Below are 26,109 nucleotides of genomic sequence, written 5' to 3'. Positions count from 1 at the left end.
CAAAATGGTCAACATGGATGAAATTTTTACTTTTAATATTTTGACCCTAAATGACTGTTGGATGTGAATTATGACTTGTTCAACTAAAATAAGTGTGTTTAAAGTCATTTCGGTGACTTAAATTGCTCAAAATGGAAGCTTTTGAGTAAGAAAAACTCTGTAAAAATGGCAATTTTGGTCACTGTGAGTGTTTCAAAAGTGGTTATTCAACATGAGGGACAATCCAGTTGACATTTTGAATCATTTTTGGTACACTCGAAAAAAACGATTTTCCTATGAAAAACGATGACTCCGGACCTGTCAAACTTTCCCAAAATGGTCAACATGGATGAAATTGTAACTTTTAATCTTTTGACTCTAAATGCCTGTTGGATGTGAATTTTGACTTGTTCAACTAAAATAAGTGTGTTTAAAGTCCTTTCGGTGCCTGAAATTGGTCAAAATGGAAGCTTTTGAGTAAGCAATGCTCTGTAAAAATGACAATTTTGGCCACTGTGAGGGTTTAAAAAGTGGTTATTCAACATGAGGCACGATCCAATTGACATTTTGAATCATTTTTGGTACACTCCAAAAAATCGATTTTCTGATGAAAAACGATGACTCCGGACCTCTCGAACTTTCCCAAAATGGTCAACATGATGAAATTTTAACTTTTAATCTGTTGACTCTAAATGCCCGTTGGATGTGAATTTTGACATGTTCAACTAAAATAAGTGTGTTTAAAGTCCTTTCGGTGCCTGAAATTGGTAAAAATGGAAGCTTTTGAGTAAGCAAAACTCTGTAAAAATGGCAATTTTGGTCACTGTGAGGGTTTCAAAAGTGGTTATTCAACATGAGGCACGATCCAATTGACATTTTGAATCATTTTTGGTACACTACAAAAAATCAATTTTCTGATGAAAAACGATTACTCCGGACGTGTCGAACTTTCCCAAAATGGTCAACATGGATGAAATTTTAACTTTTAATCTTTTGACTCTAAATGCCTATTGGATGTGAATTTTGACTTGTTCAACTAAAATAAGTGTGTTTAAAGTCATTTCGGTGCCTGAAATTGGTCAAAATGGAAGCTTTTAAGTAAGCAAAGCTCTGTAAAAATGGCAATTTTGGTCACTGTGAGGGTTTCAAAAGTGGTTATTCAACATGAGGCACAATCCAATTGACATTTTGAATCATTTTTGGTACACTCCAAAAAATCAATTTTCTGATGAAAAACGATGACTCCGGACCTGTCGAACTTTCCCAAAATGGTCAATATGGATGAAATTTTAACTTTTAATCTTTTGACTCTAAATGCCTGTTGGATGAGAATTTTGACTTGTTTAACTAAAATAAGTGTGTTTAAAGTCATTTCGGCGCCTGAAATTGGTCAAAATGGAAGCTTTTGAGTAAGCAAAACTCTGTAAAAATGGCAATTTTGGTCACTGTGAGGGTTTCAATAGTGGTTATTCAACATGAGGCACGATCCAATTGACATTTTGAATCATTTTTGGTACACTCCAAAAAATCAATTTTCTGATGAAAAACGATGACTCCGGGACCTGTCGAACTTTCCCGAAATGGTCAATATGGATGAAATTTTAACATTTAATCCTTAGACTCTAAATGACTGTTGGATGTGAATTATGACTTGTTCAACTAAAATAAGTGTGTTTAAAGTCCTTTCGGTGCCTGAAATTGGTCAAAATGGAAGCTTTTGAGTAAGCAAAACTCTGTAAAAATGGCAATTTTGGTCACTGTGAGGGTTTCAAAAGTGGATATTCAACATGAGGCACGATCCAATTGACATTTTGAATCATTTTTGGTACACTCCAAAAAATCAATTTTCTGATGAAAAACGATGACTCCGGACCTGTCGAACTTTCCCAAAATGGTCAACATGGATGAAATTTTAACTTTTAATCTTTTGACTCTAAATGCCTGTTGGATGTGAATTTTGACTTGTTCAACTAAAATAAGTGTGTTTAAAGTCCTTTCGGTGCCTGAAATTGGTCAAAATGGAAGCTTTTGAGTAAGCAAAGCTCTGTAAAAATGACAATTTTGGCCACTGTGAGGGTTTCAAAAGTGGTTATTCAACATGAGGCACGATCCAATTGACATTTTGAATCATTTTTGGTAAACTCCAAAAAATCAATTTTCTGATGAAAAACGATGACTCCGGACCTGTCGAACTTTCCCAAAATGGTCAACATGGATGAAATTTTAACTTTTAATCTTTTGACTCTAAACGACTGTTGGATGTGAATTATGACTTGTTCAACTACAATAAGTGTGTTTAAAGTCCTTTCGGTGCCTGAAATTGGTCAAAATGGAAGCTTTTGAGTAAGCAATGCTCTGTAAAAATGACAATTTTGGCCACTGTGAGGGTTTCAAAAGTGGTTATTCAACATGAGGCACGATCCAATTGACATTTTGAATCATTTTTGGCACACTCCAAAAAATCAATTTTCTGATGAAAAACGATGACTCCGGACCTGTCGAATTTCCCAAAATGGTCAACATGGATGAAATTTTAACTTTTACTCTTTTGACTGTAAATGCCTGTTGGATGTGAATTTTGACTTGTTCAACTAAAATAAGTGTGTTTAAAGTCATTTCGGTGCCTGAAATTGGTCAAAATGGAAGCTTTTGAGTAAGCAAAGCTCTGTAAAAATGGCAGTTTTGGTCACTGTGAGGGTTTCAAAAGCGGTTATTCAACATGAGGCACGATCCAATTGAAATTTAGAATCATTTTTGGTACACTCCAAAAAATCAATTTTCTGATGAAAAACGATGACTCCGGACCTGTCGAACTTTCCCAAAATGGTCAACATGGATGAAATTTTAACTTTGAATCTTTTGACTCTAAATGACTGTTGGATGTGAATTATGACTTGTTCAACTAAAATAAGTGTGTTTAAAGTCCTTTCGGTGCCTGAAATTGGTCAAAATGGAAGCTTTTGAGTAAGCAATGCTCTGTAAAAATGACAATTTTGGCCACTGTGAGGGTTTCAAAAGTGGTTATTCAACATGAGGCACGATCCAATTGACATTTTGAATCATTTTTGGTACACTCCAAAAAATCAATTTTCTGATGAAAAACGATGACTCCGGACCTGTCGAACTTTCCCAAAATGGTCAACATGATGAAATTTTAACTTTTAATCTGTTGACTCTAAATGCCCGTTGGATGTGAATTTTGACTTGTTCAACTAAAATAAGTGTGTTTAAAGTCCTTTCAGTGCCTGAAATTGGTCAAAATGGAAGCTTTTGAGTAAGCAAAACTCTGTAAAAATGGCAATTTTGGTCATTGTGAGGGTTTCAAAAGTGGTTATTCAACATGAGGCACAATCCAGTTGACAGTTTGAATCATTTTTGGTACACTCCAAAAAATCGATTTTCCGATGAAAAACGATGACTCCGGACCTGTCGAACTTTCCCAAAATGGTCAACATGGATGAAATGTTAACTTTTAATCTTTTGACTCTAAATGCCTGTTGGATGTGAATTTTGACATGTTCAACTAAAATAAGTGTGTTTACAGTCCTCTCGGTGCCTGAAATTGGTCAAAATGGAAGCTTTTGAATAAGCAAAGCTCTGTAAAAATGACAATTTTGGCCACTGTGAGGGTTTCAAAAGTGGTTATTCAACATGAGGCACGATCCAATTGACATTTTGAATCATTTTTGGTACACTTCAAAAAATAAATGTTCTGATGAAAAACGATGACTCCGGACCTGTCGAACTTTCCCAAAATGGTCAACATGGATGAAATTTTAACTTTTAATCTTTTGACTCTAAATGCCTGTTGGATGTGAATTTTGACTTGTTCAACTAAAAAAAGTGTGTTTAAAGTCATTTCGGTGCCTGAAATTGGTCAAAATGGAAGCTGTTAAGTAAGCTAAGCTCTGTAAAAATGGCAATTTTGGTCACTGTGAGGGTTTCAAAAGTGGTTATTCAACATGAGGCACAATCCAATTGACATTTTGAATCATTTTTGGTACACTCCAAAAAATCTATTTTCTGATGAAAAACGATGACTCCGGACCTGTCGAACTTTCCCAAAATGGTCAATATGGATGAAATTTTAACATTTAATCCTTAGACTCTAAATGACTGTTGGATGTGAATTATGACTTGTTCAACTAAAATAAGTGTGTTTAAAGTCCTTTCGGTGCCTGAAATTGGTCAAAATGGAAGCTTTTGAGTAAGCAAAGCTCTGTAAAAATGACAATTTTGGCCACTGTGAGGGTTTCAAAAGTGGTTATTCAACATGAGGCACGATCCAATTGACATTTTGAATCATTTTTGGCACACTCCAAAAAATCAATTTTCTGATGAAAAACGATGACTCCGGACCTGTCGAATTTCCCAAAATAGTCAACATGGATGAAATTTTAACTTTTACTCTTTTGACTGTAAATGCCTGTTGGATGTGAATTTTGACTTGTTCAACTAAAATAAGTGTGTTTAAAGTCATTTCGGTGCCTGAAATTGGTCAAAATGGAAGCTTTTGAGTAAGCAAAGCTCTGTAAAAATGGCAGTTTTGGTCACTGTGAGGGTTTCAAAAGCGGTTATTCAACATGAGGCACGATCCAATTGAAATTTAGAATCATTTTTGGTACACTCCAAAAAATCAATTTTCTGATGAAAAACGATGACTCCGGACCTGTCGAACTTTCCCAAAATGGTCAACATGGATGAAATTTTAACTTTGAATCTTTTGACTCTAAATGACTGTTGGATGTGAATTTTGACTTGTTCAACTAAAATAAGTGTGTTTAAAGTCCTTTCAGTGCCTGAAATTGGTCAAAATGGAAGCTTTTGAGTAAGCAAAACTCTGTAAAAATGGCAATTTTGGTCATTGTGAGGGTTTCAAAAGTGGTTATTCAACATGAGGCACAATCCAGTTGACAGTTTGAATCATTTTTGGTACACTCCAAAAAATCGATTTTCCGATGAAAAACGATGACTCCGGACCTGTCGAACTTTCCCAAAATGGTCAACATGGATGAAATGTTAACTTTTAATCTTTTGACTCTAAATGCCTGTTGGATGTGAATTTTGACTTGTTCAACTAAAATAAGTGTGTTTACAGTCCTCTCGGTGCCTGAAATTGGTCAAAATGGAAGCTTTTGAATAAGCAAAGCTCTGTAAAAATGACAATTTTGGCCACTGTGAGGGTTTCAAAAGTGGTTATTCAACATGAGGCACGATCCAATTGACATTTTGAATCATTTTTGGTACACTTCAAAAAATAAATGTTCTGATGAAAAACGATGACTCCGGACCTGTCGAACTTTCCCAAAATGGTCAACATGGATGAAATTTTAACTTTTAATCTTTTGACTCTAAATGCCTGTTGGATGTGAATTTTGACTTGTTCAACTAAAAAAAGTGTGTTTAAAGTCATTTCGGTGCCTGAAATTGGTCAAAATGGAAGCTGTTAAGTAAGCTAAGCTCTGTAAAAATGGCAATTTTGGTCACTGTGAGGGTTTCAAAAGTGGTTATTCAACATGAGGCACAATCCAATTGACATTTTGAATCATTTTTGGTACACTCCAAAAAATCTATTTTCTGATGAAAAACGATGACTCCGGACCTGTCGAACTTTCCCAAAATGGTCAATATGGATGAAATTTTAACTTTTAATCTTTTGACTCTAAATGCCCGTTGGATGTGAATTTTGACTTGTTCAACTAAAATAAGTGTGTTTAAAGTCCTTTCGGTGCCTGAAATTGGTCAAAATGGAAGCTTTTGAGTAAGCAAAACTCTGTAAAAATGGCAATTTTGGTCACTGTGAGGGTTTCAAAAGTGGATATTCAACATGAGGCACGATCCAATTGACATTTTGAATCATTTTTGGTACACTCCAAAAAATCAATTTTCTGATGAAAAACGATGACTCCGGACCTGTCGAACTTTCCCAAAATGGTCAACATGGATGAAATTTTAACTTTTAATCTTTTGACTCTAAATGCCTGTTGGATGTGAATTTTGACTTGTTCAACTAAAATAAGTGTGTTTAAAGTCCTTTCGGTGCCTGAAATTGGTCAAAATGGAAGCTTTTGAGTAAGCAAAGCTCTGTAAAAATGACAATTTTGGCCACTGTGAGGGTTTCAAAAGTGGTTATTCAACATGAGGCACGATCCAATTGACATTTTGAATCATTTTTGGTAAACTCCAAAAAATCAATTTTCTGATGAAAAACGATGACTCCGGACCTGTCGAACTTTCCCAAAATGGTCAACATGGATGAAATTTTAACTTTTAATCTTTTGACTCTAAACGACTGTTGGATGTGAATTATGACTTGTTCAACTAAAATAAGTGTGTTTAAAGTCCTTTCGGTGCCTGAAATTGGTCAAAATGGAAGCTTTTGAGTAAGCAATGCTCTGTAAAAATGACAATTTTGGCCACTGTGAGGGTTTCAAAAGTGGTTATTCAACATGAGGCACGATCCAATTGACATTTTGAATCATTTTTGGCACACTCCAAAAAATCAATTTTCTGATGAAAAACGATGACTCCGGACCTGTCGAATTTCCCAAAATGGTCAACATGGATGAAATTTTAACTTTTACTCTTTTGACTGTAAATGCCTGTTGGATGTGAATTTTGACTTGTTCAACTAAAATAAGTGTGTTTAAAGTCATTTTGGTGCCTGAAATTGGTCAAAATGGAAGCTTTTGAGTAAGCAAAGCTCTGTAAAAATGGCAGTTTTGGTCACTGTGAGGGTTTCAAAAGCGGTTATTCAACATGAGGCACGATCCAATTGAAATTTAGAATCATTTTTGGTACACTCCAAAAAATCAATTTTCTGATGAAAAACGATGACTCCGGACCTGTCGAACTTTCCCAAAATGGTCAACATGGATGAAATTTTAACTTTGAATCTTTTGACTCTAAATGACTGTTGGATGTGAATTATGACTTGTTCAACTAAAATAAGTGTGTTTAAAGTCCTTTCGGTGCCTGAAATTGGTCAAAATGGAAGCTTTTGAGTAAGCAATGCTCTGTAAAAATGACAATTTTGGCCACTGTGAGGGTTTCAAAAGTGGTTATTCAACATGAGGCACGATCCAATTGACATTTTGAATCATTTTTGGTACACTCCAAAAAATCAATTTTCTGATGAAAAACGATGACTCCGGACCTGTCGAACTTTCCCAAAATGGTCAACATGATGAAATTTTAACTTTTAATCTGTTGACTCTAAATGCCCGTTGGATGTGAATTTTGACTTGTTCAACTAAAATAAGTGTGTTTAAAGTCCTTTCAGTGCCTGAAATTGGTCAAAATGGAAGCTTTTGAGTAAGCAAAACTCTGTAAAAATGGCAATTTTGGTCATTGTGAGGGTTTCAAAAGTGGTTATTCAACATGAGGCACATTCCAGTTGACAGTTTGAATCATTTTTGGTACACTCCAAAAAATCGATTTTCCGATGAGAAACGATGACTCCGGACCTGTCGAACTTTCCCAAAATGGTCAACATGGATGAAATGTTAACTTTTAATCTGTTGACTCTAAATGCCCGTTGGATGTGAATTTTGACTTGTTCAACTAAAATAAGTGTGTTTACAGTCCTCTCGGTGCCTGAAATTGGTCAAAATGGAAGCTTTTGAATAAGCAAAGCTCTGTAAAAATGACAATTTTGGCCACTGTGAGGGTTTCAAAAGTGGTTATTCAACATGAGGCACGATCCAATTGACATTTTGAATCATTTTTGGTACACTTCAAAAAATAAATGTTCTGATGAAAAACGATGACTCCGGACCTGTCGAACTTTCCCAAAATGGTCAACATGGATGAAATTTTAACTTTTAATCTTTTGACTCTAAATGCCTGTTGGATGTGAATTTTGACTTGTTCAACTAAAAAAAGTGTGTTTAAAGTCATTTCGGTGCCTGAAATTGGTCAAAATGGAAGCTGTTAAGTAAGCTAAGCTCTGTAAAAATGGCAATTTTGGTCACTGTGAGGGTTTCAAAAGTGGTTATTCAACATGAGGCACAATCCAATTGACATTTTGAATCATTTTTGGTACACTCCAAAAAATCTATTTTCTGATGAAAAACGATGACTCCGGACCTGTCGAACTTTCCCAAAATGGTCAATATGGATGAAATTTTAACATTTAATCCTTAGACTCTAAATGACTGTTGGATGTGAATTATGACTTGTTCAACTAAAATAAGTGTGTTTAAAGTCCTTTCGGTGCCTGAAATTGGTCAAAATGGAAGCTTTTGAGTAAGCAAAGCTCTGTAAAAATGACAATTTTGGCCACTGTGAGGGTTTCAAAAGTGGTTATTCAACATGAGGCACGATCCAATTGACATTTTGAATCATTTTTGGCACACTCCAAAAAATCAATTTTCTGATGAAAAACGATGACTCCGGACCTGTCGAATTTCCCAAAATGGTCAACATGGATGAAATTTTAACTTTTACTCTTTTGACTGTAAATGCCTGTTGGATGTGAATTTTGACTTGTTCAACTAAAATAAGTGTGTTTAAAGTCATTTCGGCGCCTGAAATTGGTCAAAATGGAAGCTTTTGAGTAAGCAAAGCTCTGTAAAAATGGCAGTTTTGGTCACTGTGAGGGTTTCAAAAGCGGTTATTCAACATGAGGCACGATCCAATTGAAATTTAGAATCATTTTTGGTACACTCCAAAAAATCAATTTTCTGATGAAAAACGATGACTCCGGACCTGTCGAACTTTCCCAAAATGGTCAACATGGATGAAATTTTAACTTTGAATCTTTTGACTCTAAATGACTGTTGGATGTGAATTTTGACTTGTTCAACTAAAATAAGTGTGTTTAAAGTCCTTTCAGTGCCTGAAATTGGTCAAAATGGAAGCTTTTGAGTAAGCAAAACTCTGTAAAAATGGCAATTTTGGTCATTGTGAGGGTTTCAAAAGTGGTTATTCAACATGAGGCACAATCCAGTTGACAGTTTGAATCATTTTTGGTACACTCCAAAAAATCGATTTTCCGATGAAAAACGATGACTCCGGACCTGTCGAACTTTCCCAAAATGGTCAACATGGATGAAATGTTAACTTTTAATCTTTTGACTCTAAATGCCTGTTGGATGTGAATTTTGACTTGTTCAACTAAAATAAGTGTGTTTACAGTCCTCTCGGTGCCTGAAATTGGTCAAAATGGAAGCTTTTGAATAAGCAAAGCTCTGTAAAAATGACAATTTTGGCCACTGTGAGGGTTTCAAAAGTGGTTATTCAACATGAGGCACGATCCAATTGACATTTTGAATCATTTTTGGTACACTTCAAAAAATAAATGTTCTGATGAAAAACGATGACTCCGGACCTGTCGAACTTTCCCAAAATGGTCAACATGGATGAAATTTTAACTTTTAATCTTTTGACTCTAAATGCCTGTTGGATGTGAATTTTGACTTGTTCAACTAAAAAAAGTGTGTTTAAAGTCATTTCGGTGCCTGAAATTGGTCAAAATGGAAGCTGTTAAGTAAGCTAAGCTCTGTAAAAATGGCAATTTTGGTCACTGTGAGGGTTTCAAAAGTGGTTATTCAACATGAGGCACAATCCAATTGACATTTTGAATCATTTTTGGTACACTCCAAAAAATCTATTTTCTGATGAAAAACGATGACTCCGGACCTGTCGAACTTTCCCAAAATGGTCAATATGGATGACATTTTAACTTTTAATCTTTTGACTCTAAATGCCCGTTGGATGTGAATTTTGACTTGTTCAACTAAAATAAGTGTGTTTAAAGTCCTTTCGGTGCCTGAAATTGGTCAAAATGGAAGCTTTTGAGTAAGCAAAGCTCTGTAAAAATGACCATTTTGGCCACTGTGAGGGTTTCAAAAGTGGTTATTCAACATGAGGCACGATCCAATTGACATTTTGAATCATTTTTGGAACACTCCAAAAAATCAATTTTCTGATGAAAAACGATGACTCCGGACCTCTCGAACTTTCCCAAAATGGTCAACATGATGACATTTTAACTTTTAATCTGTTGACTCTAAATGCCCGTTGGATGTGAATTTTGACATGTTCAACTAAAATAAGTGTGTTTAAAGTCCTTTCGGTGCCTGAAATTGGTAAAAATGGAAGCTTTTGAGTAAGCAAAACTCTGTAAAAATGGCAATTTTGGTCACTGTGAGGGTTTCAAAAGTGGTTATTCAACATGAGGCACGATCCAATTGACATTTTGAATCATTTTTGGTACACTCCAAAAAATAAATTTTCTGATGAAAAACAATGACTCCGGACCTGTCGAACTTTTCCAGAATGGTCAACATGGATGAAATTTTAACTTTTAATCTTTTGACCCTAAATGACTGTTGGATGTGAATTATGACTTGTTCAACTAAAATAAGTGTGCTTAAAGTCATTTTGGTGACTTAAATTGCTCAAAATGGAAGCTTTTGAGTAAGTAAAACTCTGTAAAAATGGCAATTTTGGTCACTGTGAGGGTTTCAAAAGTTGTTATTCAACATGAGGGACAATCCAGTTGACATTTTGAATCATTTTTGGTGCACTCGAAAAAATCGATTTTCCTATGAAAAACGATGACTCCGGACCTGTCGAACTTTCCCAAAATGGTCAACATGGATGAAATTTTAACTTTTAATCTTTTGACTCTAAATGCCAGTTGGATGTGAATTTTGACTTGTTCAACTAAAATAAGTGTGTTTAAAGTCCTTTCGGTGCCTGAAATTGGTCAAAATGGAAGCTTTTGAGTAAGCAATGCTCTGTAAAAATGACAATTTTGGCCACTGTGAGGGTTTCAAAAGTGGATATTCAACATGAGGCACGATCCAATTGACATTTTGAATCATTTTTGGTAAACTCCAAAAAAACAATTTTCTGATGAAAAACGATGACTCCGGACCTGTCGAACTTTCCCAAAATGGTCAACATGGATGAAATGTTAACTTTTAATCTTTTGACTCTAAATGCCTGTTGGATGTGAATTTTGACATGTTCAACTAAAATAAGTGTGTTTACAGTCCTCTCGGTGCCTGAAATTGGTCAAAATGGAAGCTTTTGAATAAGCAAAGCTCTGTAAAAATGACAATTTTGGCCACTGTGAGGGTTTCAAAAGTGGTTATTCAACATGAGGCACGATCCAATTGACATTTTGAATCATTTTTGGTACACTTCAAAAAATAAATGTTCTGATGAAAAACGATGACTCCGGACCTGTCGAACTTTCCCAAAATGGTCAACATGGATGAAATTTTAACTTTTAATCTTTTGACTCTAAATGCCTGTTGGATGTGAATTTTGACTTGTTCAACTAAAAAAAGTGTGTTTAAAGTCATTTCGGTGCCTGAAATTGGTCAAAATGGAAGCTGTTAAGTAAGCTAAGCTCTGTAAAAATGGCAATTTTGGTCACTGTGAGGGTTTCAAAAGTGGTTATTCAACATGAGGCACAATCCAATTGACATTTTGAATCATTTTTGGTACACTCCAAAAAATCTATTTTCTGATGAAAAACGATGACTCCGGACCTGTCGAACTTTCCCAAAATGGTCAATATGGATGAAATTTTAACATTTAATCCTTAGACTCTAAATGACTGTTGGATGTGAATTATGACTTGTTCAACTAAAATAAGTGTGTTTAAAGTCCTTTCGGTGCCTGAAATTGGTCAAAATGGAAGCTTTGGAGTAAGCAAAACTCTGTAAAAATGGCAATTTTGGTCACTGTGAGGGTTTCAAAAGTGGATATTCAACATGAGGCACGATCCAATTGACATTTTGAATCATTTTTGGTACACTCCAAAAAATCAATTTTCTGATGAAAAACGATGACTCCGGACCTGTCGAACTTTCCCAAAATGGTCAACATGGATGAAATTTTAACTTTTAATCTTTTGACTCTAAATGCCTGTTGGATGTGAATTTTGACTTGTTCAACTAAAATAAGTGTGTTTAAAGTCCTTTCGGTGCCTGAAATTGGTCAAAATGGAAGCTTTTGAGTAAGCAAAGCTCTGTAAAAATGACAATTTTGGCCACTGTGAGGGTTTCAAAAGTGGTTATTCAACATGAGGCACGATCCAATTGACATTTTGAATCATTTTTGGCACACTCCAAAAAATCCATTTTCTGATGAAAAACGATGACTCCGGACCTGTCGAATTTCCCAAAATGGTCAACATGGATGAAATTTTAACTTTTACTCTTTTGACTGTAAATGCCTGTTGGATGTGAATTTTGACTTGTTCAACTAAAATAAGTGTGTTTAAAGTCATTTCGGTGCCTGAAATTGGTCAAAATGGAAGCTGTTAAGTAAGCTAAGCTCTGTAAAAATGGCAATTTTGGTCACTGTGAGGGTTTCAAAAGTGGTTATTCAACATGAGGCACAATCCAATTGACATTTTGAATCATTTTTGGTACACTCCAAAAAATCTATTTTCTGATGAAAAACGATGACTCCGGACCTGTCGAACTTTCCCAAAATGGTCAATATGGATGAAATTTTAACATTTAATCCTTAGACTCTAAATGACTGTTGGATGTGAATTATGACTTGTTCAACTAAAATAAGTGTGTTTAAAGTCCTTTCGGTGCCTGAAATTGGTCAAAATGGAAGCTTTTGAGTAAGCAAAGCTCTGTAAAAATGACAATTTTGGCCACTGTGAGGGTTTCAAAAGTGGTTATTCAACATGAGGCACGATCCAATTGACATTTTGAATCATTTTTGGCACACTCCAAAAAATCAATTTTCTGATGAAAAACGATGACTCCGGACCTGTCGAATTTCCCAAAATGGTCAACATGGATGAAATTTTAACTTTTACTCTTTTGACTGTAAATGCCTGTTGGATGTGAATTTTGACTTGTTCAACTAAAATAAGTGTGTTTAAAGTCATTTCGGCGCCTGAAATTGGTCAAAATGGAAGCTTTTGAGTAAGCAAAGCTCTGTAAAAATGGCAGTTTTGGTCACTGTGAGGGTTTCAAAAGCGGTTATTCAACATGAGGCACGATCCAATTGAAATTTAGAATCATTTTTGGTACACTCCAAAAAATCAATTTTCTGATGAAAAACGATGACTCCGGACCTGTCGAACTTTCCCAAAATGGTCAACATGGATGAAATTTTAACTTTGAATCTTTTGACTCTAAATGACTGTTGGATGTGAATTTTGACTTGTTCAACTAAAATAAGTGTGTTTAAAGTCCTTTCAGTGCCTGAAATTGGTCAAAATGGAAGCTTTTGAGTAAGCAAAACTCTGTAAAAATGGCAATTTTGGTCATTGTGAGGGTTTCAAAAGTGGTTATTCAACATGAGGCACAATCCAGTTGACAGTTTGAATCATTTTTGGTACACTCCAAAAAATCGATTTTCCGATGAAAAACGATGACTCCGGACCTGTCGAACTTTCCCAAAATGGTCAACATGGATGAAATGTTAACTTTTAATCTTTTGACTCTAAATGCCTGTTGGATGTGAATTTTGACTTGTTCAACTAAAATAAGTGTGTTTACAGTCCTCTCGGTGCCTGAAATTGGTCAAAATGGAAGCTTTTGAATAAGCAAAGCTCTGTAAAAATGACAATTTTGGCCACTGTGAGGGTTTCAAAAGTGGTTATTCAACATGAGGCACGATCCAATTGACATTTTGAATCATTTTTGGTACACTTCAAAAAATAAATGTTCTGATGAAAAACGATGACTCCGGACCTGTCGAACTTTCCCAAAATGGTCAACATGGATGAAATTTTAACTTTTAATCTTTTGACTCTAAATGCCTGTTGGATGTGAATTTTGACTTGTTCAACTAAAAAAAGTGTGTTTAAAGTCATTTCGGTGCCTGAAATTGGTCAAAATGGAAGCTGTTAAGTAAGCTAAGCTCTGTAAAAATGGCAATTTTGGTCACTGTGAGGGTTTCAAAAGTGGTTATTCAACATGAGGCACAATCCAATTGACATTTTGAATCATTTTTGGTACACTCCAAAAAATCTATTTTCTGATGAAAAACGATGACTCCGGACCTGTCGAACTTTCCCAAAATGGTCAATATGGATGACATTTTAACTTTTAATCTTTTGACTCTAAATGCCCGTTGGATGTGAATTTTGACTTGTTCAACTAAAATAAGTGTGTTTAAAGTCCTTTCGGTGCCTGAAATTGGTCAAAATGGAAGCTTTTGAGTAAGCAAAGCTCTGTAAAAATGACCATTTTGGCCACTGTGAGGGTTTCAAAAGTGGTTATTCAACATGAGGCACGATCCAATTGACATTTTGAATCATTTTTGGAACACTCCAAAAAATCAATTTTCTGATGAAAAACGATGACTCCGGACCTCTCGAACTTTCCCAAAATGGTCAACATGATGACATTTTAACTTTTAATCTGTTGACTCTAAATGCCCGTTGGATGTGAATTTTGACATGTTCAACTAAAATAAGTGTGTTTAAAGTCCTTTCGGTGCCTGAAATTGGTAAAAATGGAAGCTTTTGAGTAAGCAAAACTCTGTAAAAATGGCAATTTTGGTCACTGTGAGGGTTTCAAAAGTGGTTATTCAACATGAGGCACGATCCAATTGACATTTTGAATCATTTTTGGTACACTCCAAAAAATAAATTTTCTGATGAAAAACAATGACTCCGGACCTGTCGAACTTTTCCAGAATGGTCAACATGGATGAAATTTTAACTTTTAATCTTTTGACCCTAAATGACTGTTGGATGTGAATTATGACTTGTTCAACTAAAATAAGTGTGCTTAAAGTCATTTTGGTGACTTAAATTGCTCAAAATGGAAGCTTTTGAGTAAGTAAAACTCTGTAAAAATGGCAATTTTGGTCACTGTGAGGGTTTCAAAAGTTGTTATTCAACATGAGGGACAATCCAGTTGACATTTTGAATCATTTTTGGTGCACTCGAAAAAATCGATTTTCCTATGAAAAACGATGACTCCGGACCTGTCGAACTTTCCCAAAATGGTCAACATGGATGAAATTTTAACTTTTAATCTTTTGACTCTAAATGCCAGTTGGATGTGAATTTTGACTTGTTCAACTAAAATAAGTGTGTTTAAAGTCCTTTCGGTGCCTGAAATTGGTCAAAATGGAAGCTTTTGAGTAAGCAATGCTCTGTAAAAATGACAATTTTGGCCACTGTGAGGGTTTCAAAAGTGGATATTCAACATGAGGCACGATCCAATTGACATTTTGAATCATTTTTGGTAAACTCCAAAAAAACAATTTTCTGATGAAAAACGATGACTCCGGACCTGTCGAACTTTCCCAAAATGGTCAACATGGATGAAATGTTAACTTTTAATCTTTTGACTCTAAATGCCTGTTGGATGTGAATTTTGACATGTTCAACTAAAATAAGTGTGTTTACAGTCCTCTCGGTGCCTGAAATTGGTCAAAATGGAAGCTTTTGAATAAGCAAAGCTCTGTAAAAATGACAATTTTGGCCACTGTGAGGGTTTCAAAAGTGGTTATTCAACATGAGGCACGATCCAATTGACATTTTGAATCATTTTTGGTACACTTCAAAAAATAAATGTTCTGATGAAAAACGATGACTCCGGACCTGTCGAACTTTCCCAAAATGGTCAACATGGATGAAATTTTAACTTTTAATCTTTTGACTCTAAATGCCTGTTGGATGTGAATTTTGACTTGTTCAACTAAAAAAAGTGTGTTTAAAGTCATTTCGGTGCCTGAAATTGGTCAAAATGGAAGCTGTTAAGTAAGCTAAGCTCTGTAAAAATGGCAATTTTGGTCACTGTGAGGGTTTCAAAAGTGGTTATTCAACATGAGGCACAATCCAATTGACATTTTGAATCATTTTTGGTACACTCCAAAAAATCTATTTTCTGATGAAAAACGATGACTCCGGACCTGTCGAACTTTCCCAAAATGGTCAATATGGATGAAATTTTAACATTTAATCCTTAGACTCTAAATGACTGTTGGATGTGAATTATGACTTGTTCAACTAAAATAAGTGTGTTTAAAGTCCTTTCGGTGCCTGAAATTGGTCAAAATGGAAGCTTTGGAGTAAGCAAAACTCTGTAAAAATGGCAATTTTGGTCACTGTGAGGGTTTCAAAAGTGGATATTCAACATGAGGCACGATCCAATTGACATTTTGAATCATTTTTGGTACACTCCAAAAAATCAATTTTCTGATGAAAAACGATGACTCCGGACCTGTCGAACTTTCCCAAAATGGTCAACATGGATGAAATTTTAACTTTTAATCTTTTGACTCTAAATGCCTGTTGGATGTGAATTTTGACTTGTTCAACTAAAATAAGTGTGTTTAAAGTCCTTTCGGTGCCTGAAATTGGTCAAAATGGAAGCTTTTGAGTAAGCAAAGCTCTGTAAAAATGACAATTTTGGCCACTGTGAGGGTTTCAAAAGTGGTTATTCAACATGAGGCACGATCCAATTGACATTTTGAATCATTTTTGGCACACTCCAAAAAATCCATTTTCTGATGAAAAACGATGACTCCGGACCTGTCGAATTTCCCAAAATGGTCAACATGGATGAAATTTTAACTTTTACTCTTTTGACTGTAAATGCCTGTTGGATGTGAATTTTGACTTGTTCAACTAAAATAAGTGTGTTTAAAGTCATTTCGGTGCCTGAAATTGGTCAAAATGGAAGCTTTTGAGTAAGCAAAGCTCTGTAAAAATGGCAGTTTTGGTCACTGTGAGGGTTTCAAAAGCGGTTATTCAACATGAGGCACGATCCAATTGAAATTTAGAATCATTTTTGGTACACTCCAAAAAATCAATTTTCTGATGAAAAACGATGACTCCGGACCTGTCGAACTTTCCCAAAATGGTCAACATGGATGAAATTTTAACTTTGAATCTTTTGACTCTAAATGACTGTTGGATGTGAATTTTGACTTGTTCAACTAAAATAAGTGTGTTTAAAGTCCTTTCAGTGCCTGAAATTGGTCAAAATGGAAGCTTTTGAGTAAGCAAAACTCTGTAAAAATGGCAATTTTGGTCATTGTGAGGGTTTCAAAAGTGGTTATTCAACATGAGGCACAATCCAGTTGACAGTTTGAATCATTTTTGGTACACTCCAAAAAATCGATTTTCCGATGAAAAACGATGACTCCGGACCTGTCGAACTTTCCCAAAATGGTCAACATGGATGAAATGTTAACTTTTAATCTTTTGACTCTAAATGCCTGTTGGATGTGAATTTTGACTTGTTCAACTAAAATAAGTGTGTTTACAGTCCTCTCGGTGCCTGAAATTGGTCAAAATGGAAGCTTTTGAATAAGCAAAGCTCTGTAAAAATGACAATTTTGGCCACTGTGAGGGTTTCAAAAGTGGTTATTCAACATGAGGCACGATCCAATTGACATTTTGAATCATTTTTGGAACACTCCAAAAAATCAATTTTCTGATGAAAAACGATGACTCCGGACCTCTCGAACTTTCCCAAAATGGTCAACATGGATGAAATTTTAACTTTTAATCTGTTGACTCTAAATGCCCGTTGGATGTGAATTTTGACATGTTCAACTAAAATAAGTGTGTTTAAAGTCCTTTCGGTGCCTGAAATTGGTAAAAATGGAAGCTTTTGAGTAAGCAAAACTCTGTAAAAATGGCAATTTTGGTCACTGTGAGGGTTTCAAAAGTTGTTATTCAACATGAGGGACAATCCAGTTGACATTTTGAATCATTTTTGGTGCACTCGAAAAAATCGATTTTCCTATGAAAAACGATGACTCCGGACCTGTCGAACTTTCCCAAAATGGTCAACATGGATGAAATTTTAACTTTTAATCTTTTGACTCTAAATGCCAGTTGGATGTGAATTTTGACTTGTTCAACTAAAATAAGTGTGTTTAAAGTCCTTTCGGTGCCTGAAATTGGTCAAAATGGAAGCTTTTGAGTAAGCAATGCTCTGTAAAAATGACAATTTTGGCCACTGTGAAGGTTTCAAAAGTGGATATTCAACATGAGGCACGATCCAATTGACATTTTGAATCATTTTTGGTAAACTCCCAAAAAACAATTTTCTGATGAAAAACGATGACTCCGGACCTGTCGAACTTTCCCAAAATGGTCAACATGGATGAAATTTTAACTTTTAATCTTTTGACTCTAAACGACTGTTGGATGTGAATTATGACTTGTTCAACTAAAATAAGTGTGTATAAAGTCCTTTTGGTGCCTGAAATTGGTCAAAATGGAAGCTTTTGAGTAAGCAAAGCTCTGTAAAAATGACCATTTTGGCCACTGTGAGGGTTTCAAAAGTGGTTATTCAACATGAGGCACGATCCAATTGACATTTTGAATCATTTTTGGAACACTCCAAAAAATCAATTTTCTGATGAAAAACGATGACTCCGGACCTGTCGAACTTTCCCAAAATGGTCAACATGGATGAAATTTTAACTTTGAATCTTTTGACTCTAAATGACTGTTGGATGTGAATTATGACTTGTTCAACTAAAATAAGTGTGTTTAAAGTCCTTTCGGTGCCTGAAATTGGTCAAAATGGAAGCTTTTGAGTAAGCAATGCTCTGTAAAAATGACAATTTTGGCCACTGTGAGGGTTTAAAAAGTGGTTATTCAACATGAGGCACGATCCAATTGACATTTTGAATCATTTTTGGTACACTCCAAAAAATCAATTTTCTAATGAAAAACGATGACTCCAGACCTCTCGAACTTTCCCAAAATGGTCAACATGATGAAATTTTAACTTTTAATCTGTTGACTCTAAATGCCCGTTGGATGTGAATTTTGACATGTTCAACTAAAATAAGTGTGTTTAAAGTCCTTTCGGTGCCTGAAATTGGTAAAAATGGAAGCTTTTGAGTAAGCAAAACTCTGTGAAAATGGCAATTTTGGTCACTGTGAGGGTTTCAAAAGTGGTTATTCAACATGAGGCACGATCCAATTGACATTTTGAATCATTTTTGGTACACTCCAAAAAATAAATTTTCTGATGAAAAACAATGACTCCGGACCTGTCGAACTTTTCCAGAATGGTCAACATGGATGAAATTTTAACTTTTAATCTTTTGACCCTAAATGACTGTTGGATGTGAATTATGACTTGTTCAACTAAAATAAGTGTGTTTAAAGTCATTTTGGTGACTTAAATTGCTCAAAATGGAAGCTTTTGAGTAAGCAAAACTCTGTAAAAATGCCAATTTTGGTCACTGTGAGGGTTTCAAAAGTTGTTATTCAACATGAGGGACAATCCAGTTGACATTTTGAATCATTTTTGGTGCACTCGAAAAAATCGATTTTCCTATGAAAAACGATGACTCCGGACCTGTCGAACTTTCCCAAAATGGTCAACATGGATGAAATTTTAACTTTTAATCTTTTGACTCTAAATGCCTGTTGGATGTGAATTTTGACTTGTTCAACTAAAATAAGTGTGTTTAAAGTCCTTTCGGTGCCTGAAATTGGTCAAAATGGAAGCTTTTGAGTAAGCAAAGCTCTGTAAAAATGACAATTTTGGCCACTGTGAGGGTTTCAAAAGTGGATATTCAACATGAGGCACGATCCAATTGACATTTTGAATCATTTTTGGTAAACTCCAAAAAAACAATTTTCTGATGAAAAACGATGACTCCGGACCTGTCGAACTTTCCCAAAATGGTCAACATGGATGAAATGTTAACTTTTAATCTTTTGACTCTAAATGCCTGTTGGATGTGAATTTTGACATGTTCAACTAAAATAAGTGTGTTTACAGTCCTCTCGGTGCCTGAAATTGGTCAAAATGGAAGCTTTTGAATAAGCAAAGCTCTGTAAAAATGACAATTTTGGCCACTGTGAGGGTTTCAAAAGTGGTTATTCAACATGAGGCACGATCCAATTGACATTTTGAATCATTTTTGGTACACTTCAAAAAATAAATGTTCTGATGAAAAACGATGACTCCGGACCTGTCGAACTTTCCCAAAATGGTCAACATGGATGAAATTTTAACTTTTAATCTTTTGACTCTAAATGCCTGTTGGATGTGAATTTTGACTTGTTCAACTAAAAAAAGTGTGTTTAAAGTCATTTCGGTGCCTGAAATTGGTCAAAATGGAAGCTGTTAAGTAAGCTAAGCTCTGTAAAAATGGCAATTTTGGTCACTGTGAGGGTTTCAAAAGTGGTTATTCAACATGAGGCACAATCCAATTGACATTTTGAATCATTTTTGGTACACTCCAAAAAATCTATTTTCTGATGAAAAACGATGACTCCGGACCTGTCGAACTTTCCCAAAATGGTCAATATGGATGAAATTTTAACATTTAATCCTTAGACTCTAAATGACTGTTGGATGTGAATTATGACTTGTTCAACTAAAATAAGTGTGTTTAAAGTCCTTTCGGTGCCTGAAATTGGTCAAAATGGAAGCTTTGGAGTAAGCAAAACTCTGTAAAAATGGCAATTTTGGTCACTGTGAGGGTTTCAAAAGTGGATATTCAACATGAGGCACGATCCAATTGACATTTTGAATCATTTTTGGTACACTCCAAAAAATCAATTTTCTGATGAAAAACGATGACTCCGGACCTGTCGAACTTTCCCAAAATGGTCAACATGGATGAAATTTTAACTTTTAATCTTTTGACTCTAAATGCCTGTTGGATGTGAATTTTGACTTGTTCAACTAAAATAAGTGTGTTTAAAGTCCTTTCGGTGCCTGAAATTGGTCAAAATGGAAGCTTTTGAGTAAGCAAAGCTCTGTAAAAATGACAATTTTGGCCACTGTGAGGGTTTCAAAAGTGGTTATTCAACATGAGGCACGATCCAATTGACATTTTGAATCATTTTTGGCACACTCCAAAAAATCCATTTTCTGATGAAAAACGATGACTCCGGACCTGTCGAATTTCCCAAAATGGTCAACATGGATGAAATTTTAACTTTTACTCTTTTGACTGTAAATGCCTGTTGGATGTGAATTTTGACTTGTTCAACTAAAATAAGTGTGTTTAAAGTCATTTCGGTGCCTGAAATTGGTCAAAATGGAAGCTTTTGAGTAAGCAAAGCTCTGTAAAAATGGCAGTTTTGGTCACTGTGAGGGTTTCAAAAGCGGTTATTCAACATGAGGCACGATCCAATTGAAATTTAGAATCATTTTTGGTACACTCCAAAAAATCAATTTTCTGATGAAAAACGATGACTCCGGACCTGTCGAACTTTCCCAAAATGGTCAACATGGATGAAATTTTAACTTTGAATCTTTTGACTCTAAATGACTGTTGGATGTGAATTTTGACTTGTTCAACTAAAATAAGTGTGTTTAAAGTCCTTTCAGTGCCTGAAATTGGTCAAAATGGAAGCTTTTGAGTAAGCAAAACTCTGTAAAAATGGCAATTTTGGTCATTGTGAGGGTTTCAAAAGTGGTTATTCAACATGAGGCACAATCCAGTTGACAGTTTGAATCATTTTTGGTACACTCCAAAAAATCGATTTTCCGATGAAAAACGATGACTCCGGACCTGTCGAACTTTCCCAAAATGGTCAACATGGATGAAATGTTAACTTTTAATCTTTTGACTCTAAATGCCTGTTGGATGTGAATTTTGACTTGTTCAACTAAAATAAGTGTGTTTACAGTCCTCTCGGTGCCTGAAATTGGTCAAAATGGAAGCTTTTGAATAAGCAAAGCTCTGTAAAAATGACAATTTTGGCCACTGTGAGGGTTTCAAAAGTGGTTATTCAACATGAGGCACGATCCAATTGACATTTTGAATCATTTTTGGAACACTCCAAAAAATCAATTTTCTGATGAAAAACGATGACTCCGGACCTCTCGAACTTTCCCAAAATGGTCAACATGGATGAAATTTTAACTTTTAATCTGTTGACTCTAAATGCCCGTTGGATGTGAATTTTGACATGTTCAACTAAAATAAGTGTGTTTAAAGTCCTTTCGGTGCCTGAAATTGGTAAAAATGGAAGCTTTTGAGTAAGCAAAACTCTGTAAAAATGGCAATTTTGGTCACTGTGAGGGTTTCAAAAGTTGTTATTCAACATGAGGGACAATCCAGTTGACATTTTGAATCATTTTTGGTGCACTCGAAAAAATCGATTTTCCTATGAAAAACGATGACTCCGGACCTGTCGAACTTTCCCAAAATGGTCAACATGGATGAAATTTTAACTTTTAATCTTTTGACTCTAAATGCCAGTTGGATGTGAATTTTGACTTGTTCAACTAAAATAAGTGTGTTTAAAGTCCTTTCGGTGCCTGAAATTGGTCAAAATGGAAGCTTTTGAGTAAGCAATGCTCTGTAAAAATGACAATTTTGGCCACTGTGAGGGTTTCAAAAGTGGATATTCAACATGAGGCACGATCCAATTGACATTTTGAATCATTTTTGGTAAACTCCAAAAAAACAATTTTCTGATGAAAAACGATGACTCCGGACCTGTCGAACTTTCCCAAAATGGTCAACATGGATGAAATTTTAACTTTTAATCTTTTGACTCTAAACGACTGTTGGATGTGAATTATGACTTGTTCAACTAAAATAAGTGTGTATAAAGTCCTTTTGGTGCCTGAAATTGGTCAAAATGGAAGCTTTTGAGTAAGCAAAGCTCTGTAAAAATGACCATTTTGGCCACTGTGAGGGTTTCAAAAGTGGTTATTCAACATGAGGCACGATCCAATTGACATTTTGAATCATTTTTGGAACACTCCAAAAAATCAATTTTCTGATGAAAAACGATGACTCCGGACCTGTCGAACTTTCCCAAAATGGTCAACATGGATGAAATTTTAACTTTGAATCTTTTGACTCTAAATGACTGTTGGATGTGAATTATGACTTGTTCAACTAAAATAAGTGTGTTTAAAGTCCTTTCGGTGCCTGAAATTGGTCAAAATGGAAGCTTTTGAGTAAGCAATGCTCTGTAAAAATGACAATTTTGGCCACTGTGAGGGTTTAAAAAGTGGTTATTCAACATGAGGCACGATCCAATTGACATTTTGAATCATTTTTGGTACACTCCAAAAAATCAATTTTCTAATGAAAAACGATGACTCCAGACCTCTCGAACTTTCCCAAAATGGTCAACATGATGAAATTTTAACTTTTAATCTGTTGACTCTAAATGCCCGTTGGATGTGAATTTTGACATGTTCAACTAAAATAAGTGTGTTTAAAGTCCTTTCGGTGCCTGAAATTGGTAAAAATGGAAGCTTTTGAGTAAGCAAAACTCTGTGAAAATGGCAATTTTGGTCACTGTGAGGGTTTCAAAAGTGGTTATTCAACATGAGGCACGATCCAATTGACATTTTGAATCATTTTTGGTACACTCCAAAAAATAAATTTTCTGATGAAAAACAATGACTCCGGACCTGTCGAACTTTTCCAGAATGGTCAACATGGATGAAATTTTAACTTTTAATCTTTTGACCCTAAATGACTGTTGGATGTGAATTATGACTTGTTCAACTAAAATAAGTGTGTTTAAAGTCATTTTGGTGACTTAAATTGCTCAAAATGGAAGCTTTTGAGTAAGCAAAACTCTGTAAAAATGCCAATTTTGGTCACTGTGAGGGTTTCAAAAGTTGTTATTCAACATGAGGGACAATCCAGTTGACATTTTGAATCATTTTTGGTGCACTCGAAAAAATCGATTTTCCTATGAAAAACGATGACTCCGGACCTGTCGAACTTTCCCAAAATGGTCAACATGGATGAAATTTTAACTTTTAATCTTTTGACTCTAAATGCCTGTTGGATGTGAATTTTGACTTGTTCAACTAAAATAAGTGTGTTTAAAGTCCTTTCGGTGCCTGAAATTGGTCAAAATGGAAGCTTTTGAGTAAGCAAAGCTCTGTAAAAATGACAATTTTGGCCACTGTGAGGGTTTCAAAAGTGGATATTCAACATGAGGCACGATCCAATTGACATTTTGAATCATTTTTGGTACACTACAAAAAATCAATTTTCTGATGAAAAACGATTACTCCGGACGTGTCGAACTTTCCCAAAATGGTCAACATGGATGAAATTTTAACTTTTAATCTTTTGACTCTAAATGCCTATTGGATGTGAATTTTGACTTGTTCAACTAAAATAAGTGTGTTTAAAGTCATTTCGGTGCCTGAAATTGGTCAAAATGGAAGCTTTTAAGTAAGCAAAGCTCTGTAAAAATGGCAATTTTGGTCACTGTGAGGGTTTCAAAAGTGGTTATTCAACACGAGGCACAATCCAATTGACATTTTGAATCATTTTTGGTACACTCCAAAAAATCAATTTTCTGATGAAAAACGATGACTCCGGACCTGTCGAACTTTTCCAAAATGGTCAACATGGATGAAATTTTTACTTTTAATCTTTTGACCCTAAATGACTGTTGGATGTGAATTATGACTTGTTCAACTAAAATAAGTGTGTTTAAAGTCATTTCGGTGACTTAAATTGCTCAAAATGGAAGCTTTTGAGTAAGAAAAACTCTGTAAAAATGGCAATTTTGGTCACTGTGAGGGTTTCAAAAGTGGTTATTCAACATGAGGGACAATCCAGTTGACATTTTGAATCATTTTTGGTACACTCGAAAAAAACGATTTTCCTATGAAAAACGATGACTCCGGACCTGTCAAACTTTCCCAAAATGGTCAACATGGATGAAATTGTAACTTTTAATCTTTTGACTCTAAATGCCTGTTGGATGTGAATTTTGACTTGTTCAACTAAAATAAGTGTGTTTAAAGTCCTTTCGGTGCCTGAAATTGGTCAAAATGGAAGCTTTTGAGTAAGCAATGCTCTGTAAAAATGACAATTTTGGCCACTGTGAGGGTTTAAAAAGTGGTTATTCAACATGAGGCACGATCCATTTGACATTTTGAATCATTTTTGGTACACTCCCAAAAATCAATTTTCTGATGAAAAACGATGACTCCAGACCTCTCGAACTTTCCCAAAATGGTCAACATGATGAAATTTTAACTTTTAATCTGTTGACTCTAAATGCCCGTTGGATGTGAATTTTGACATGTTCAACTAAAATAAGTGTGTTTAAAGTCCTTTCGGTGCCTGAAATTGGTAAAAATGGAAGCTTTTGAGTAAGCAAAACTCTGTAAAAATGGCAATTTTGGTCACTGTGAGGGTTTCAAAAGTGGTTATTCAACATGAGGCACGATCCAATTGACATTTTGAATCATTTTTGGTACACTCCAAAAAATAAATTTTCTGATGAAAAACAATGACTCCGGACCTGTCGAACCTTTCCAGAATGGTCAACATGGATGAAATTTTAACTTTTAATCTTTTGACCCTAAATGACTGTTGGATGTGAATTATGACTTGTTCAACTAAAATAAGTGTGTTTAAAGTCATTTTGGTGACTTAAATTGCTCAAAATGGAAGCTTTTGAGTAAGCAAAACTCTGTAAAAATGCCAATTTTGGTCACTGTGAGGGTTTCAAAAGTTGTTATTCAACATGAGGGACAATCCAGTTGACATTTTGAATCATTTTTGGTGCACTCGAAAAAATCGATTTTCCTATGAAAAACGATGACTCCGGACCTGTCGAACTTTCCCAAAATGGTCAACATGGATGAAATTTTAACTTTTAATCTTTTGACTCTAAATGCCTGTTGGATGTGAATTTTGACTTGTTCAACTAAAATAAGTGTGTTTAAAGTCCTTTCGGTGCCTCAAATTGGTCAAAATGGAAGCTTTTGAGTAAGCAAAGCTCTGTAAAAATGACAATTTTGGCCACTGTGAGGGTTTCAAAAGTGGATATTCAACATGAGGCACGATCCAATTGACATTTTGAATCATTTTTGGTACACTACAAAAAATCAATTTTCTGATGAAAAACGATTACTCCGGACGTGTCGAACTTTCCCAAAATGGTCAACATGGATGAAATTTTAACTTTTAATCTTTTGACTCTAAATGCCTATTGGATGTGAATTTTGACTTGTTCAACTAAAATAAGTGTGTTTAAAGTCATTTCGGTGCCTGAAATTGGTCAAAATGGAAGCTTTTAAGTAAGCAAAGCTCTGTAAAAATGGCAATTTTGGTCACTGTGAGGGTTTCAAAAGTGGTTATTCAACATGAGGCACAATCCAATTGACATTTTGAATCATTTTTGGTACACTCCAAAAAATCAATTTTCTGATGAAAAACGATGACTCCGGACCTGTCGAACTTTCC

This window comes from Lissotriton helveticus, chromosome 11 (genome assembly GCF_964261635.1).
Source record: "Lissotriton helveticus chromosome 11, aLisHel1.1, whole genome shotgun sequence".
Taxonomy (NCBI): Eukaryota; Metazoa; Chordata; class Amphibia; order Caudata; family Salamandridae; genus Lissotriton; species Lissotriton helveticus.
Note: the sequence above shows the minus strand (reverse complement) of the source record.